Source organism: Pollicipes pollicipes, unplaced genomic scaffold (assembly GCF_011947565.3).
Source record: "Pollicipes pollicipes isolate AB1234 unplaced genomic scaffold, Ppol_2.1 Scaffold_3087;HRSCAF=3621_pilon_pilon_pilon, whole genome shotgun sequence".
NCBI classification, from domain to species: domain Eukaryota; kingdom Metazoa; phylum Arthropoda; class Thecostraca; order Pollicipedomorpha; family Pollicipedidae; genus Pollicipes; species Pollicipes pollicipes.
Genome location: NW_023596225.1, coordinates 41,034,914 through 41,053,808, shown reverse-complemented (window position 1 = coordinate 41,053,808; position 18,895 = coordinate 41,034,914). Strand labels below are relative to the sequence as shown.

Genomic DNA, 18,895 nt, shown 5'->3' with positions numbered 1-18,895 from the left:
ACAAGGTATGCCTGATACCTATACGTAGATGGAACACGTAAACGTAACATATCTTTTACGTCACTGATCTGTCCATCGGCAGTTTTTCACCATGCATCTCCGCGTCGCTTTTATCTGGCTGATTTTGTTTCTCCTTCGCAGGCAGCAGCCACCGAAGCCGGCGAAGCCTGGCTCGTCGTTCTACTCCGCCACGCTGCCCGGCCGGTGGGCCTGACCTAGCGTCCGACTCCGCCGTGCTGCCCGGCTGGCTAGCTTGACCCAGCGTCCGACTCTGCCGTGCTGCCCGGCCGGCGGGCCTGACCTAGCGTCCGACTCCGCCGCGCTGTCTGGCTGACGGGCCTGACCTAGCGTCCGACTCTGCCGTGCTGCCGGGCCGGCTGGCCTGACCTAGCGCCCGACTCCGCCGCGCTGCCCGGCCGACCGCCGCAGGCCGCCGGTATGGCGCGGGCCGCCGCCCTCCTGGAGCGACTAGCCGGGCCCGAGCCTGTCGCGCCGCCGGCCGACAACAAGAGCGTCGCCATCATCACGGTCGATTACATCACGCGCTGGTAAGTGCCGCGCCACTCTCGGCAGACGGACGTCTTCCGGCCTGTCCGGGTGTCGGACCGGTCCGTCTGGTCCCGCTCTGATCTCTGGTAGGGTGGGGGTGGGGACGGCCTCCCGTCTGGTTGCGGTAGATTGGTGTCGATCTTCCTTCTGGTCTCTGGTGGGGTGTGGGGTGGGGACGGCCTCTCCTCTGGTTGCGGTGGGGGTCTCCGTTATGCTCTCTTCTGATCTGTGGGGTGGGGACAGTCTCCCATCTGCTTACGGTGGGTTAGTATCGGCCTCCTCTTCTGGCCCTAGGTGCCATGGTGTACGGGCACCCTGCGGTCTCCGGTAGAAGTGAGGGGTGATGCCCGCCTCCCATCAGGTCCGGCAGTGGTGTCAAGCGATACTCCGGTCTCCTGAGGAGTGAAGAATGGTGTTGATCTCCCCCTCGAATCTCCTGAGGAGTGTGGAGTGATGCTGATCTCCCCCTCGAATCTCCTGAGCAGTGTGAAGCGATGCTGATCTCCCCTGGGATCACCTGAAGAGTGGTGAGGCGTGCCACTACCCTTAAACACATGGACTGAAATAGGTGTGGGCAAGAAATGACGCTTTTCACCCATCAACCGTATCTTTTGGCGTGGCCTGAGCTTGAAGACCGCTTGGCCTTACAAACAAAAACTGCAGAAGTTACTCAAAGTTGGTGAGATACGACGGGACTGAAATTTTACTTTTATTATATTTAAAGGTGGGCAGACGAATATGCTCTACGATCCAGTCTGGCAACTGCTCACCCACCGGCGCGGTCACTTCATGATGGTGCAACAAACCTTTGATTGGTCAAACTAGGTCATCGGAGAAAAATGATGAACTTGGCCCCCTTTCACGTCCTCTAAACTATGCCAACCGTGATCGACAGCGGGAAAGTGGTGCTGGAAGTGCGTCGGGTGTCCGTGGCCCACTGAATCACATGTGAACAGTGAACCATCAGTAGATGTGACGGATGACGCGCCGAATCAGGTCACACGTGTCAGGCCTGGTGTATTTGGACGTTCCTCACTATTGAAGCAACTAGGCATCATACATCGACGAGGCACGACGCCGCGCTGGTTGGCACGGGATAAACCGCGTCAAGTTTTGTTTATAGTGATACCCTTTGTGACAGGCCAAGTTGCGAAGGCTCCCAAATTATTCCCGCAAGTGGGATATTAGTTTATTTACGAAACCCGACAAACACGGGCCTTAAATGATCTGTGACATGGAGGTTTTAAAAATCGCGTTATCATATCTGCGAAAATAAAATGCCAAAACAAGCAAGAAAGCCTTTCAGAACGTGTATTTCACGACAAACGATGCTATTGTGCGCTTGAACGCGAAATGCTACTGATAACTTCTACAGATGTCATCCTAGGTGTTAAAAACACATATTTTCAAGCTTTCACAGAATATTAAGAAGTCGTGTAACACTGCTGTAAAAATCTGTATCCTGTGTTCGGTGGCTTAAAATGATCTCCGAGAAACATCTGAGAACATTAGAGACCCCTTTCAACGAACGCTAAATAACAACCTATAAAACCACGATTCGCCACCAATTCTATGAAGCATTTTTGTGCAAGGTGCTTGCTGTGTGTGCAAATGTCAAACTGTTCCGTCATTCAAGACCATGTCCGGTTTTCCGTATTTTATCTTGTCGCATATCGGAGAGCAAAACAAAGCATTTGGTGTAGATAGATTCATTGCAATTCTAGACGCCTGTACAATGTGCTCATACGATGCAAAGTAGGTAACGGTAATAATATGCATCGTTGCAACGGTACACGCACAAAATTAAATTAAATTCAAGGAAAATAAACCAACCCATTACAAGTTCATGTTTGTAGGAAATGCCTGGCGCCTAGACTCTAACTGACCATTAGAAACCCCACCTCCTGTGCCCAGCATCACTGCTTTTCAACACGGTCCGCCTGTCCATTTTTCTTTAGGCCGCCCTTTAACGCAGATGCCAGCCGACTTTCGGGTCCATTTAACCGGCGGCGTTCTGGACGACAACGCAACTGCAAAAACGACGATTTATTCAATTTTATCGTCGATTAGCGTTGGATCAACGATTGGGTCTCTGTGTCGCGGTTTTTTTCTTCCGGACGCGTAGCATGTGAGCCGGCTCAGATCGATGGCCGCTTGGCACGAGGCCCCGACAGAATATTCTGACATAAATCACCGCGGCACCGGAGGGTGCGACGGCAAACGGTTTGCACGAGGGGCGACGGGTGCATGGAGACAATGATATTATCCCCGTTCTCCGCCGCCGGTCCTCTGCCGGTCTCAGTCACTAATTCGCTTTTGGCGGGTTAGGCTCCTTGATTGTATTCAACAGCTTGTATACAACGAGTTGTATTCAACACGTATTTTCTATCAACTGGATATAAGGTTAACAGAGCTGACGCAGGCACGCTGAAAAAGAACGTAATGAGCCTGTCAATATCAATTCGAATATGCGATCTGAGTATTTACAAATGTGTGACTCCTCAACAAGATGTCACTTCACATCGGCGCTTCGGCGTTAAGTACTGAGCGTTGTTTGGGAAGAGAAATATTTGGGCTATGCGTGCTCTGTGTGCTATTAGAAGCCTTGACAGTGAAATACACTGACCAGTTTTTCATAAATTATATCCGCTGGTTGTTAAAACTAAAACCGGCTCCTACCCGGCCGGCGATCCCAGGACAAATTGATCAGGCATCTATTGAACAGCCCATACCTGGGGTGCTATAGGCCATTGCTAACCGGTGTCACCAAACGCCATCCAGCGAAAAACTAGCTCGCGGCGGCGGCGTCCCAAGAAATTAATGTTTATGGATCGGCAGCATTATATCTGATGCCCAATCGTTAGCGGCTCCCCTCGCTGTGCTGATCGGAGAATAACGAATGGCGACTGGAGCGTCGGCTCTTCCTCCCGGCCCCTGGCCTCGGGGCCGTCCCGGGGGGCGCCCGGCGGCGGCGGCGGCGGCGGCGGCGGCGACGACGCGCCGGCCGTGAAGGCCGCCATCAGCGGCGGACGGCGCCGCCCCCTGCCAGCACAAGCGCCCCAGCCCCAGGATGACAGCTGAGGCCTCTGCCGGAGAGCGTCACGGACGGTGATGTGACGCATGCAGTGAGGAGATGACTGAAGCAGCTGCGAGGCTGATCCTGCCGGCATATCGCTGTGGCTTGGCACAACAGCGGACACACTAAAAACACGGGGTTTGCATACGAACCGCATTCCTTACGTCCCCGAGCCCTAGAGCACGCAGCATCAGTCAGACCCGTCACAGCTGCGGGGAGATTGCGCCCCGGGCATGTGCGCGTGACAGACCTCGGCCCGGCGTCACGTGGCGTAACAGGACGTCCCACCCAGCGAGCGGTGTGGCCGGCTCCCGCGAGCGGCCGGCCGTCGCCCGGCTCGCCCGTGAATGTTCGTATTCGATTTCCACCGCCAGGTGGCAGGTGTGACACCTGGCCGGGCCGCAGCGCCTCGGTGCTCTCCCAGTACACTGCGGCCAACACTTACCACCGAAGTGAACGAGCGTACCTTGCTCCATTGCCGGACGGTTCGTGAGGTCGTGTGGATCAGCCTCGTGGCCGATCGGGCTCACGAATATCCGCGTTCAGTGAAGCCAGGCGGGAGGCAGAGCAGACAGCGCCTGACAGCAGGCCGTCTGCTGCTACCCGCGGCAGTGGTTATATTTGTATTCTGCTGAGACGAGCTGTATAATATCGACGAACGGAGGCCGCCTTCCGCGCTCTGGCTTGAAATTCTCTGTCTCCAGGTCGTTGGAGTGTGGCTGTTGTTATTCCCTGACGGCGCGCGCTGCACGCTGCCTCCCTGCTGATGTGACGGCCGTGTGCTGGCGGTCGGCGTTTGACGGGGTGGGCGACGCCGACGGTAGTCATGCCGTGGTGAGGTGGCTACCTCGTCAGACTAGGCTCACTGCGAGCGGCAGACAGACACAGCCTGGTCCGAGGTATGAAGAGTGGCCTACTTTGTACGGCCGATTATTGTACCACCTTCGTCCGATTTCAAACCAAGACGTTAAATTCCTCCACAAGTGTTTGTGCGGCGAGGTATAGTTTTTGAAGGAAAATTTATCGATTGCGGCCCAAGATAATAATTTATGAAACTCAGCTGATAAAAGAAAATGTTTGCCCAGATACAGCCGAGAAAAAAGTGCCGTTTTTAAGCGAACCGTGCTTGATGAGAAGCGTGTGAGAAAGACGCTTATGTACAACAATCTTGCATTTTAACTTCATGCCAGAAATATGTATTCGAACTATGAACGAATACATTCGGATCGGATCTGGATCCTGCTTGCCCTCATAAGAATAAGATCGGATTGGTTAATATTTGTCTGTCCCGTGCACTGCCAAAAGCAATACCCGATCCGGTCATACCGCATTTTGGCGTCAGGCTTTGCGCACCTTTCAGCTTCCAATAAAGCTGCTAGGTGGATCATGAATACTATGCTAGCATAAATAGCACGGCATAACGTAGCAAAGCACATATTTAAGTTAGCATAACATAGTACAAACGGACAAATTTTTCGAACCATTGCTCAACGTCGACGACATCGCTGTTGTCACGACGCTTCGAGTGGTTTCGTCTTCCTGCCGCCGTCAGGCGTTACTCGGCCCTGATCAGAACCTCAGGGATACATTCATGTACGCATCATGTTCATCACGCATCATCACGCATCATCAATGTCACATAAATGTGAGGCGCTCCCATGGAGCGCCTCACATTTATGTGACATTTTGTACTAAAGTAGCCATTCTGAAGACCATTTGGTGCAGTTCACAGCCCTGCCATTCTTAAGACCGACGCTCCTCTAGTTTTTAGCTAAACGCCCGTGGAGATGTGCAAACTTTTCCGGGGAGACTATCGCAAGGTCACCAGGGCATCAATGAGCCATAACAATGCCATTCAAACTCTGTCATCCATTAACCATGCGGCAACCAAGGTCAATGCAACTATAATTGTAGAGTCGTTCATATCTGGCGTTCGTAAGCACTACTTCCAGACATAACGGCCGTCGATTGGCTCTCAATCAATGTTGTGCAAGGCACGATAACATAATCAAACAATGACATATTGAGGGGCATGCTCACTAAACAGGGGAATTTGTGTTGGCTAGAGCGGCCTTTCCCAGTTCGGGGTATGCCAATAGTTATAAGTGATGTTATAACTATTGGCATACCCTGAGCATGACAGGTCTGAGGTTCAAAATCAAGACCCTGCGATTCGTGGACAGATACTCTAACCCCTACTCTGTCGACAAGACCGCCTGGCGGAACGTTTGTTAGAATAACGTTAAAAACGTTAGAACGTTCCTTTGGTTTTAATCCCACACTGGTGTCGCGTTGCCTTACTAATGGTAATGACACTGGACCGATGTCTAAGGTTAGCTTGTTAATGGGCTTTAAGGCTAATGACATGAGTACCGAGTCCTTGATGTTGGTGCTTTCCAATGCAACCCCCTGTGGTCAATATTTCCTACATCTCATGCTCGTTCCCCATTCCGAACTTCCGTGTTCTGCCATGACGGGCTTTTCTATTTTGCTCCAGATGGGTGCGTTTGGGTGGTGCTCCTGTGCACTGGCTGGTAGAACACGGTCTTTGCACCTTTGTGTGGTATTCCACAAGCGCAGGAGGTGTCACAAACGCAGTGCTTGCGTTGTGCTTGAGCGTCGATGGTCCAACATCGGTGAGAGTTATCCGAAGATTTACAGTGTTTCCGAAGAACGTTGGAAGGCTATAGAGTACACAAGTTCTCTGAAGTTTCTCCTACGGGCCTCCGCATTTTATGTAGCTGATATCGTCGTAATGCTTTGCTGATTCGTACCGATAGATCCTATCAACTTCCGTCTCATGGAACCTGCTGGATAGCCGTTTCTCTGGAACGTTCCAGTGGGGCGGCTCATCTCCGTTTTTCTGACTCAGTCGCTCGCGGCGATGGTTTCTGTGCGACGCTGCAGGCATCTCACGATCTCCTTAAAATGACCCGGCTGGCTGGCCTCCCCGTGAGGGTACCAGCCGGCCGCTGTTGATCTGCGGTGCGCACATGTGAACCCGCACAAGCGCGCCCCGAAGAGGCCTAAACCGCAGACTGATGGCGTGGCCCATGACTTTGGTCAGGTCCTCGTGATGTCACCAGGGGTGCGCGTGTTGTCATCGCGTCGGAACCTCGCCGACGGCGTGCGCGGTGCTGTTATAGCACCGTGTCCTCGGAGTCTGCCACCCTCATGTCGGTAATCATCAGTGACGGTGGTGAGCACATGACCATCGCTTTGTGCCTGCGGAGTGGTCTGTGAAGGGCCGTATATCTGTGGAAGCCATCGTGGAAAAGGAAAGTGATTTGCGGCCGGATGCATTTTTTTTAGCCAAGCGCGAAGCGTCCGTTAACCTCTCGTTGTCAACGGCAGCAATGCAAATCAATACAGTTGTCGTCGACGTGAACCGTTTGTTCCCTACAGCAGGTAGGCCGTACCTCAGGGCGTGTTTTCGTCTTGCGCGTGCTGCTGGTCGCTTTTGACAAACAGTGGGTCCGAGAGGCGTCACACCCTTGAGCATGTAATCGGTCCACCTATCGATCCGCGTGTGGGGAAGCCGACGCCTTTGAGACGGGGAACAGGGATATTATGTGCCGGTGCAAGGAATCGGAAACTCCTATGGAAGTTTTCAGAGATCCTGTTTGAAGCCTTCTCAAGTTATAAAACTAGCGTGCTGCACCCTCTTAGCGGCGTAAGATTCCTCGTGGGAGGACCACAGCTACTGTGGTTGACTTCTTTACGTTCGTTGAGTACTTTCAGGATTATGACTAGTTCCCTCCACAGGTTTGCGCCTTGACATTCTTACAGCTTTCGATGTTTATCTCTTTCCGCCAGTCAAACCAGTCGACTGTTGAGACGGCCAACGAACAGCGCACCGTGAAGAAGCATCATCCAGTGGGCATCATGCTTGGCACCGACTCCCGCCGCCGTCCAGGGAGGAAAGGGAGGGGAGGGGGAAGCAGTGCTGCGCGGGTAGTTTACACACGGTCGCGCCGCTGCGCCGCCGACCGGAAGATGGCGTGACGTAGGGCGGATATTGTCGCCGACCGTCGCATTGATTGATTCGTGACCGATGCGACACAAGCCGGCGTAAATCATTCATGAGCAATGGCTAAAAGCTTTTGGACATTCTCTCAGCGGGGGCAGGCCGTCGACACGCCATGACGAGTGGCGGAGGCAGTGCCGCGAGCCTTAATCAAGGCAAGTGCCTACGCCCTTTTACGGTCCCAGTGCACCCTATGTGCGCTGCGTGACTTAAGGGGTGTCCGCAGCGCCGCATTACGAGTTTTGAGAAGAGCTGCCGAGGTCAGGGCGGTGGCGAACGCGACCCGTGCGGATGACGCCTCCCGAGCGGGGTACCGCCACGGCCGGATGGCGCCTCCCGAGGGCGGTACCGCCACGGCCGGATGGCGCCTCCCGAGCGGGGTACCGCCACGGCCGGGTGGCGCCTCCCGAGGGCGGTACCGCCACGGCCGGGTGGCGCCTCCCGAGGGCGGTACCGCCACGGCCGGATGGCGCCTCCCGAGCGGGGTACCGCCACGGCCGGATGGCGCCTCCCGAGCGGGGTACCGCCACGGCCGGGTGGCGCCTCCCGAGCGGGGTACCGCCACGGCCGGATGGCGCCCCCCGAGCGGGGTACCGCCACGGCCGGGTGGCGCCTCCCGAGGGCGGTACCGCCACGGCCGGATGGCGCCCCCCGAGCGGGGTACCGCCACGGCCGGATGGCGCCTCCCGAGGGCGGTACCGCCACGGCCGGATGGCGCCCCCCGAGCGGGGTACCGCCACGGCCGGGTGGCGCCTCCCGAGGGGCGGTACCGCCACGGCCGGATGGCGCCTCCCGAGTGCGGTAGCGCCACGGCCGGGTGGCGCCTCCCGAGGGCGGTACCGCCACGGCCGGATGGCGCCTCCCGAGCGCGGTACCGCCACGGCCGGATGGCGCCTCCCGAGCGCGGTACCGCCACGGCAGGATGGCGCCTCCCGAGCGCGGTACCGCCACGGCTGCTTGACCTTGCCGCGCTCCACCTGAGGCGCCGGGTCACGCGAGCTTCCACCCAGGCTCGGGCATGCGAGCGCGCCCTTGTTTGTGTCATGAAATAATGCGCCGTTTCACGAACAGGCCAGCGTAGCGCCGCGGCTTGAGTGAGGGGTCCGATGCTGACTGACTCGTGTGTGGGCACCACCAGTTGCTGCCAGGCTGACGTGAGCGTTGCAAACAACCGATGGAAAGGGGCTTGTCAGGCGGCTTTTATCGGAAAGAACGGCTTGCAGAAATGACTTGAAGTAAGAATTAGTGAAAACTGGCAACAACTCAGGTAGAGAAAATATGTTGTTCAAGCCATTAAGATGAGAGCAGAAAAGTAATGATGCACATGCCATGTTACGCGTTGTTAGCGTTCAGTTGCTGATGGCGTTCACGACACTACAGTAAGAATAACGAGTAATATTATAAACCACCGCAAACGTGGAGTGAATGGGTGCATAGCAAGGAAACTAATAAGCTTCTGGTTTATAATTTGCCGGCTATTTTAAGGGGAGTGCTTCACATTTATATGGATTTTTAAACTGATATAGCCACATTGATGGCCTTTTGATGTAGTTCACGGTCATGTCTTTTTTAAGACCTAAAGCCCTCTGACTCCTAAGCTTAAAGGCAGCAAATATAGGTAAGAGTAATTTGAAAGAGTGCTATAAGGTCACCTAGGCATTTATGACGTCACAATAACGACATTTAATTCGTGCTATTTGATAAGCCATGCGGTGATCAAGGCCAAGAAAGGTACAATAGTCAAGTAACTCATATCTGGCGTTTGTGAGCACAATTTCCATAAATAGCGGCCGTCATTTGGCTCTCAATCAATGTTGTGTTAAGCACGATGACGTTATCAAACAATGACGTATCTAGGGGCATATTTTCTAAACGGAGAAATTGTGTCGTCTAGAGCAGTCTTTTTTACTTAAAAGTATTCCGACAGCTACAAGCGAGCTTGTTTCATGATATCTGATGCTCACTTCAATATCTTTGAATGTGAAACATTCCCTTTAAAAAACCTCACGACATCTTATGGAATTTGCCATCGTGTTTCCGAATTGTTGGTGCATTTCAGATTTGGTATAAAAAAGGGCCATGTTCTTATCATGCTAATGTAAAAAGGCTACTGTATTTCAATACGTGAATGCGATACAAGAATGAGGGGAGTTGGAAAGACGAACTGGTTGACAAGTATATCCAAATAGTTGGGTGACAAGATTCAAAATGCAATGCGAGTTTCGAGAACCTAATAAAACATACAGCTATTACAACAGGAAGGTGGCGCGTAAGATGCGGCTTTTGCAGCACATTATGCATCGTAGACTTAGTAGGTTCAGTTTCAAGCAGCGGAAATGTATATCACAGGTAACAATGCAACCAACGTCAGTTTAAGCGTCTTTGCATGATTCTATGCGTCTTGAATTGCGCGAAAATAAACTCATGCATTTGAATGGCAGCCCATTGTAATTAAGACTTGTCAAATTGGATGCGAGTAAGTTTATGGCTCGCATCTGACAAAAACTGTTGGATGGTCGTAAAGCAAAAGCTCAGGTCTTTTCCTACCAGTTATATTATTGCGCCAAATAATTGGATCACCCCGTTACACCAGCGTGCTCACTGCTTGTTTCACTGATTGAGATCTTTGTGATTGCAATATGACAATGTTCTTGATAAAACGGAAGCAGTAAGCCGATACGAAATTGCCATTTTATAGCGACAGTAACGTACGACACACGATAGGTACCAGAATATGGTAGAAGCTAGTTTCGGCAGGCTGTAATACCTGTCTTGGATGCACTGTGAAGTAAACATGAGATGTCCGATCATCGAGCGGTATACTGGACATGCTGATCGAGAAAATGAGCTGTTCCCAGCGCTGAAAGGTGCAAATTGGCTGTTCTCTAGAAGCACGCCAATATATAACAATGAGCTATCTATATCTGATCTAATATATACATCTTATAATGATAAACAGTCAATAGGGGTGTACGCAAACAACTGGGTTTATTCAGCAATATTCTGGTGTTTACCGTCTAGGGACATGCACCCAATCATCACCACACGCCTTACAACCAGAATGCCGGACAATACCCGGTTTTCAGCCGCTGACACCGCCAGCCGCCAAGGCCGCCTTCCCACCTAGCCCTTCTGCGGACCCCCATGGAGCCGGTTAGCACGTGAGAACACGGAGAAGTGTACCTCATTGTGCCGCGGTTTTATTCGGGGGCGGGCTGTCGAGCGCGCTGCATATTTGAGGTGGCCGTCGGGCTGATCGATGTTCATGGTGTGACCGGCGCCCGCGGCTCGGCGCAGGCCGCGCCGGCCGCCGCCGACGGGCGTACTCCACACACGCGCGTGGCCGGCGCCGCCGGTCCGGCAGGCCCCCGCAGCCGCCGCCTCGCTCGCCGCCGCCCGTGCGGCTCCAAACGACGAGAGCTGATGAATCGACACTCGGGCGAGCGGGCTTGCATGCCGAAAAGTTATCCGGATTTCGGGACGTAGAATGAAAGAATGGAACAATGCGTGTATGATGAATGAGTGAAAGGGTGAATGAGAGTGAGCATTTGGATAGGGTACATTGCATGGAACGAATTGGAGGCCGGAACATGGACGGTGGGAGACTCGCCGGACCCCCGCCGGGGCTGATGCAACCCACTCTCGTTCTTTTTATATGCTTCCAAATCACTATACGCATTACATTGTCAATTTGACGAAATTAATTTTGATTTTGGGGAAGGTGGGGAGGGGAGCTGCGGCCCCTTCCCCAACTGAATAGGAAACTACACAGCTGAGAGCAGGCAAAGTTGTAACCTCAAGAGCAATGTCCGACCCTAACAAACCACAAACAATTGAATGCTATCGCTTTTGGGACTCTGTAACGGCAGCACTATGGACTGCAACAATGCCATAAAGAAAGTCATTAGAAAGTGTCATGCGCCTTCGACAAGGCCCACATCGAGGCCAAAACTTTGCAGAATTCTAGCACCGTTAGAAGGAAACTATGCGCAGGATAAAAAGAACTCCTAGAAAAAGTATCTGTACCAACTGAATCGGGATGGCTTTGGTAACTGTTTACACATTGAACTGAGAAAGAAGCACCCGACTGGACCAAACCATTAGGGTTGCCCTTCCGAAAACCCTAAGAATTTTGTAAAAGAGATCACCTACTGCAGTGCAATTACCTAGGAAAACGTCGACCATTTTCGGTAGCCGGACAAGACCAGCAAAAAACGCGTCAAAAAAACGCTTTCATGACGACGGGGACTGCATGGGCCGTACATCCGCACACATGTTCGTAGTAGATGCCACGGTACAAAATACATTTTTGGCATCGATGGGCCGGACGTGAGAGGGAGCGTTTTACAAAAGCTGCTTTAAAAATTGTAAAAATTGCAAAATTGCCGGTCAAAAATTCGAGCTGACGGGGTAGACTAGGAGGGCACTGGCTCTGCCGCTGGAGTAAACCCCGCCCGATCAGGATGCAAGCGTGCGCAGACAACTTCCGACCTAAAAATCAGCACCCTCCCTCAGAGACGGACGAGATCGTCTCGATTAGATTCACGCAACAAATCACTATTCTATCACTACTAATCACTACTAATACACTACACACACTAATCACTACTAACGCCTGGCCCGGCAGTGTTCTCACGATGGGGTTCACGACCAACGCTAATGCCGACGTCAAAGCAACGCCAGCGCGTGTTCAACGTCGACGCCGGCGGTGTGGTGTGTGAGTCCACCCTGAGGCCCGAGAGCTCAGAGTCCGTTGCTGACGTCCAGGTTTCGACAGCTCGGTCGCTGCAGTGACGAATGCCCTTCCAAACTACGACGGAGTTCTCCATTGCTGTCACTATTTTGCTTTTCATTGGATTGCAAAAGCTGGAACATCACGCGAAGGCTGAGGGCTTAATGAACGCTCACGGTTAAAATTTAATGAGCCCGGCCTATCGCACCCCACAACACGTCCAGCGGTTTCTTTATTGTTTTCCTACCGTTGCGTGTAGTGTTTCAGCCTCCCATAAATGTCAACCTAATCCACCAGCCTACTTCCCTCAAATCTGTTTCCCTCCAAACTGAAACGCCAGCCAATAAACGTCAGACCGCTGACTTTGATATGCATGGTATTCCCATGACACTTCCGAAGTAATCACGGTGGCAGATTATTGCTCACGAATGAAATTGCTGCAGTATAGTGACATGACAAGGGCATGACTGGGCTCATAGAGCTGCCCGCCAGCTGTCTTGTCGATTATGCCTAGGCCGTCCCGTGATGACATCCCGAGATAAGTGGATATCGTGTTTGATTATTGGCTATCAGCTGGGGCGATCAAGCGTTATGTTCCTGGCCGCCGAGTCCTGCCGACCGTGCAGTGGATGTGGGGGAGGAGAGGGTGGGACTGATGTGGAGGCCCAGCGGTGCTGCCGCCATAAGCATCGGCAGCCCTGCACGTCATGGGGAGGCACGAATGAGTGGTATCAGCTGGCATCGCCAGCGTTGGAAGGAAATCGCCGTGGTGGACTATCTAAAGGATAGGAGAGCTTGCGAACTGACCCTGAATGACCGCGCCATTGGGACGATCACTGACGCAGACCGATCTGGACGGTCACCGCCATCGAAATAAAACTGCACCCCTCGATCGCCGGCTCCGGTCAGCTCGAAACGAACTACACGTGACGGGAACGCTATTCCAAACTAATTTTGTGGCTTCAGCGGCTCGGCCCAAACAGTCCGACCAGTAGCGCTTTTGGCGAGTCTATATCGTTGTAGCCGCGGATGAACCCTCATGCAGCTTTCAACATTGAGTTGTACGCTTCTGGGAAGAGTTGTGCTGTGCTGGTTTAAAGCTACTCACATGCAGACTGTGTGATTAAGTGCAGTTTTCAGCAGCATTTCAATATTACGAGAATGCAGTGGTCTCTGTTTAATTGACATGGGAAACGTAAAACGCGCGAGCTGCAAAAGAGACAAAGATTACGGCTCCAAACCGGTCCGGATCTCAATGACCCGGCGATGCAGCGGCGCAATATCGGCACTGTTTGACGGAGGAGAGGACCATCACATTAACACAAGTATGAGTGGATGTGTGCGACGTGCAGCGTATCCCGAGACTCGATCGCAGACCTATGGCGCAAGACTTTAACACCCCGGGCTTCGAGCGTTTTTTTTAAAGAATCCGTACCATATTTCGGCAACCAAAGAAAAAGCATGCATTATCTAAATGCATAGCTTCGTGCATGTTTCGTCTCCAAATCATGGAGCGAGTTGTCCACTGTCTGACCTTAAGCGACGCCACCAGTCTACCAGGAACGAAACAGTGTGGTCTTTTGAGGCCTTGTCTCCAATACCATTCACTGGAGCCTGAACCAAGACAGACTGGGCCTTGAAAGCTGCATAGGCGCCTAGCCCAGCGCATTGTGACCAATATCGAGCCAATTTTTGTGTTGCGATTCTTTGACCGCATTCATTCAAAATGTTCATAATTTATAATTCGTCGATTTCGCGTTGATGTTAAATTTGCACTGACTGAAATCACAGGGCCTGGCCAAACCCCTAGCCATAGTCACCAAGCTTTCACGCGATGGCCTGTGTAACTTCATGCGTGAACGCTGTGCCTAAGTGAGCCGGCTCGCCTGCCTAACTCATGAAAGACAGACGTTGTAGTGCATTGGTAAGGCATGTTTGTAAAGGTTCTCGATGGCGGCTGGCTGCATTTCTTTGGATGTAAAGTCGTCTATATCGGGGTATTATGTCCCGTATCGTCTCGCTCGTTTTATGCCGGTCAGGGGTCTTACTTGTAGCATCACGCTACAACCATGCTGGCCTATGGTTTTGTATCATTACCTCCTGTTCACTCTGCTGTCATTTGAGACTTTACGAAGCACTCAGCACCTGTGGCTATGTGTCGCTGCCTTTCTCTCGCCCTTCAGGAAGGGTGAGCACGACGGAGAATCGAAAGATTGAAAGAAACGGTTGCTTAGGACGATGCTGATTGCACTGAAATATTTGCATAATGCTTGCCGGTCTAAAAATGTAGCGGCAATACGTATCCCGTACGTACATACGATCCAACTCATTAATGATTTTAACCAGCATGACCAACTCCAGTCCGAATTTAGCTCAAGCACTCTTCAAAGGGGAACTTTTCCACCTCGACTCAGCCAGATTTCAGGTGAGTCCAAAGTCGACCCAACTCCAGCCGAAGTTGATCAGGAGTCCGCGGAGAGCAGGGACTCGGGGCCCTGGCTCACCTGGGGCGCTGTGCTCCGCGCAGGGGCCTCGCTGACCCCGCCAGAGGTCGCGGCACAGGAGCTGGTCGGCCTGCAGCCGGCTTGGTGTCGGGCCCGCACCGCCCAAGGGCGGATCAATCGCCCCAGACTCACCAGCCTGGCCCCGAAATAGCCCGGCAGTGAGGAAAAAGAGGGCAAATAAAATGAGTCGTAGGCAGTATTGGATCTGTCGCACCAGCCTCGCGTCGTACGGTACAAGAGCTGTCACTTCTGAGCTTTGGCGCAGCCGGCCAAGGTTAAGCTTGCACGTTAATTTTATCAGGAATTGTTTGGCTTAATAACAAGGCAGCCGGACAAGGCCGCACGCATACATTTATGCATTTCGTTAAGACCAAATTAACGTTTTGGGCCCTAAGATAGATGGAAAGACCAGCAGTAGAATGCGATCTTGTGGATGTGGCAGCAGCTTTCATCTGAGTCGCTCTGAACATTAGTTCGATCTCCCAAAACTCCACCGTATATTGGCAGCAGGGTAGATATAACGACTGTCAGTATTGCTGAGCATCGCATGTACTTGACATGGCTAGCACCACAGTCAAGGTATAAGTGATGCATAAATATATTCCTCACTAGGATAAACCGTGACATTTAACAACGTCCTTACGAGAGACGAAAGAAGGGCTGGACGGCCGTCTTGGCCCTGGCACATGCAGCGTGCATTCGACGGGGTCATGTCTGTGCCGTGTTTCTCGGGCGTCGCACGCGCGTCATTTTGGACCGGTGCGCGGCAGCCGGCGCCGGCCGCGGGCAAACTCCGAGCCGGGCTGAAAAGGTTCGTGGCATCGATTAATCGACCCCGGCGTTCCAAAAGAGCGCCAGATCGCGTCGTCGTTGTCTCAGAGGCCCTGCACCGGATCAGTAATGCGGGTACAAAGTCGGGCCCCCGACGTGTCATTGCAGGTGCGACGTTGACGAGTTTTTCAGTTGTTAGCATTTGGCGCCGGTGGCATAAACTTCCGCGATGCAAAGTCAACACGAGTGAGCGAGTCTACCAGTGCTGAGTGTTGTGCGCCACATGATGGAGTTGTCGTCATTGACACGCATTCGGCAGCTGATGCTGTATGACGTCACCAGTCTCTCAGCCTGGCGGGAATGGCGGTTACGGCGGAGAATCGAACTCCCGACCTTTGCCAGCGCACAGCTTAGTCATGGTGCCACCGGAACCTCTCACGGTACAGACACCGCTCAATGCTGCACAATTGGCGACATCTACATAGACTACGGCATGGTGAAGGTGACATCTAAGGTGACCCTCGCAGTCATGTGGACCGTGCAACAGTGCCAGAGAAGTGACGCATACAACGCGTTTCCAAGTACGCTGTGCCAGTCCAGACACAGTCACTAATTAATTTAGGTCGTCCGACCTCATCTGTGCACATCCTGGTCGACGTCACTTTAACCCTCAACTTGAGGAACATCATTGACGTCATCGCTGAGCATCACTGGCGCCACTGACGCTCAACTCGAGGAAGGTCACCGACGTCTCGATAGACGCACGGGGCATCAGGCGTTATCTCGGCATGCGTATCAGTCCATGTGAAGTATATGCCAAAAGCGCCCATAGAAGTAAATGTGTCAGTCCAATGGGCCCGGCTCCGCGACCCCGATACCTCCAAGCTCCGCTTGGTGCGCAGATTGGGGAACTGGAGAACTGGGGCTGGAGAACACTGGTCAACATCGCGGCCGTACAAACTAACAAACAAACAAGCAACTAGCGAATGGCTTCACGTGAAGAATGTCATAGACGTTACCCCCCAGTCACTAAGCCTGTTAGGCTGGTAGTGTCCGGGCATCTCGCTACCCGCGAGATCCGAGAGGGTTAAATATATCCTTTAGTATCCCCGCACCTAGCGGTCGGATCCTAAAATTCAAAACGGCAATCCATGGCCCAGGTCAATGGCACCCCGACATGGTTTATTTGAAATATGGCACGTGTCTTATGACGTCACAGGTCACGCAAAATACATTAGAAAGCATCATAACCTTTTAACGACGTCGGGTCCATCGACCATATTACGACCACCCGTAAGAATGGTTGCCTAGCTTTACAACCGACGCGAAATGAAAGAGCGAATTCTTGCGCCTCATGATAATACCAGGAAGTTAACAAATGTCGACGTTAAAGGTCAGGCCAAGGTCATTCCAAGGTAAGGTTAGGCGACCTCATCGGACAAGATTTGTCCGCCCGTTTGGTCCACGTGGGATGCAGAGGCCATTCCGCTGGGATGGGCAGTTTTGCCGGCCACCTATCCATTAAGATGTGCATGATAAACAACTTGGTTGGGCACCTGTCAGGTGTCCTCACGTGAACTTGGTAGACCGGTTTTTTGACCCATGCTGTTTCAGAAGCTTAAAAGTGTGAATGCCAGCAAAGATTGTGGCGGGCACCGCAACAAAAGTGGTTCACGTAATTTTTGCCCAACGTGTTCCTCAAGTCCTTTGCAGGAAGATTGCACTGCTCCTGCGCACTTCTGATGCAATGGAGCAATGCACGTCAGTTGCTTGCTTGGAGCAAGCAATTGACGCTCCACACGTTCACATGCTGGGACATTCCACTGAATTCATGCTGGAGGTAGCAAGCGCATCAATCTGTAGTTTTATGAATATGGGTTAAGCTCAAAGCCTCATGAGATCTTAAGGTAGCTTTCGATTGTGTGGACCATCCCAGCACGGCTCTTGGGATGGCGGTCAGGATCGTGGACCGCGCTTGGTAAGGGGCCTGACCGACAACTCAGCGACGGTATGCCCGGGCACGGGATGTTTCTACCACAGACCGATGCTGTGGTGCCCAAAGATAGCCGGCCAGGGCAATGCTGGCTTTGGTTTATACAACAACTCTCCGTCTAATTTTGACCGCAAATTTCTGCAAGCTACCCTGATAACTCAAGAATCCGGTCCAGAACAAGATTTCTGAAGTCAGCTAGGTGAAGCCCCGGAATGAAATCCGACCCAACGCCACTGAAGTGCGTTATCGAGCAAATCGCCTCTGTCTCAAACCAACCAAGGCTCAGCGCGTCACCTTTTGCTCGCCTCAGACGCCGCGTAAATGACCCGGCATGATACTGACCTCAGGGCACGCTGTTGTAACCCCCGCCCCTTGCATGAAAACTCGAAGTACACGCGGGTGCAAACCTAAAGATCGTGCCTCATGAAGCAATTGTAAGAGCTTTCACTTCCAAATCGCGACATAAAAGCAAGCCAACATAAAACATAAAAGCAAGCAACAAGGGACTTGGTCCCACAGACAGCCCCTCCCCCCTCCCATTAATACAAGGCTCAGATCAAAAGCCTGAAATAAAATCGACGCGTTTACGACCCGCAAGCTTCCTTAGTGTGATCAAGAGACCCTTTGGCTAGAAGCTCTGTTTTATGAAGCTAAGTCTTCATCATCACAAACCGATGATGTGTGAGTAGTTGCATAGAAGTTAGTTTTCTTTACTACTGGTTACCTTTACGACACACTGGCAAGTCTGTGCACGTACCCATTTTACCACGCATACCGTACTGTTCTTCCATTTGGGACACATTGTGCCCAAGCCAAGAGAGCATAGTGCAAAACATTATCGGAAGGCGGCTTAGGGAAAGATGGGCGAAATATTGTTTGCCCTACAAAAAGGAACATGCGTGCAACAGACGACTTTATGTTTTATCACCTCTTAACGCCCGCGTTTCCCATCCTTTGCTGCAACTAGCTGCAAGTTTTCGCGTTGCCTTGGCCATGTCGTGTGCAGGGACGGCACCATTGGGGGGGGGGGGGGGGGGAGGAGGAAGGTGGTGGACATTTTAGAGGTATCCCGCATCTGTTACATAAACATTTACTGGTTTTGCTTAATCTTCCCGCATATTATGCTCTTATAATTTGTGGCAGAATGGTTCGCCACGAGTGTTATGGCAGCGGTTGGCCGCACTGGTAGGAGTCAACGTCAGAGTTGCAACTTTAGCTCAGGGGGCCCGTGAGTGACTAGGCC

At 52.4% G+C, this 18,895-nt stretch overlaps 1 protein-coding gene across 1 annotated transcript in view; it reads left to right on the top strand.

Annotated features, from left to right (window-relative positions):
• The first annotated feature begins 477 nt into the window (after nt 1–477).
• The window catches only part of LOC119090168 (muscarinic acetylcholine receptor M2-like), a 65,038-nt gene continuing 46,620 nt past the window's right edge, over nt 478–18,895 (top strand). Inside the window, 1 exon segment of the mRNA XM_037212958.1 lies at nt 478–548. The gene's annotated coding sequence lies outside the window, so the exon portion shown is untranslated.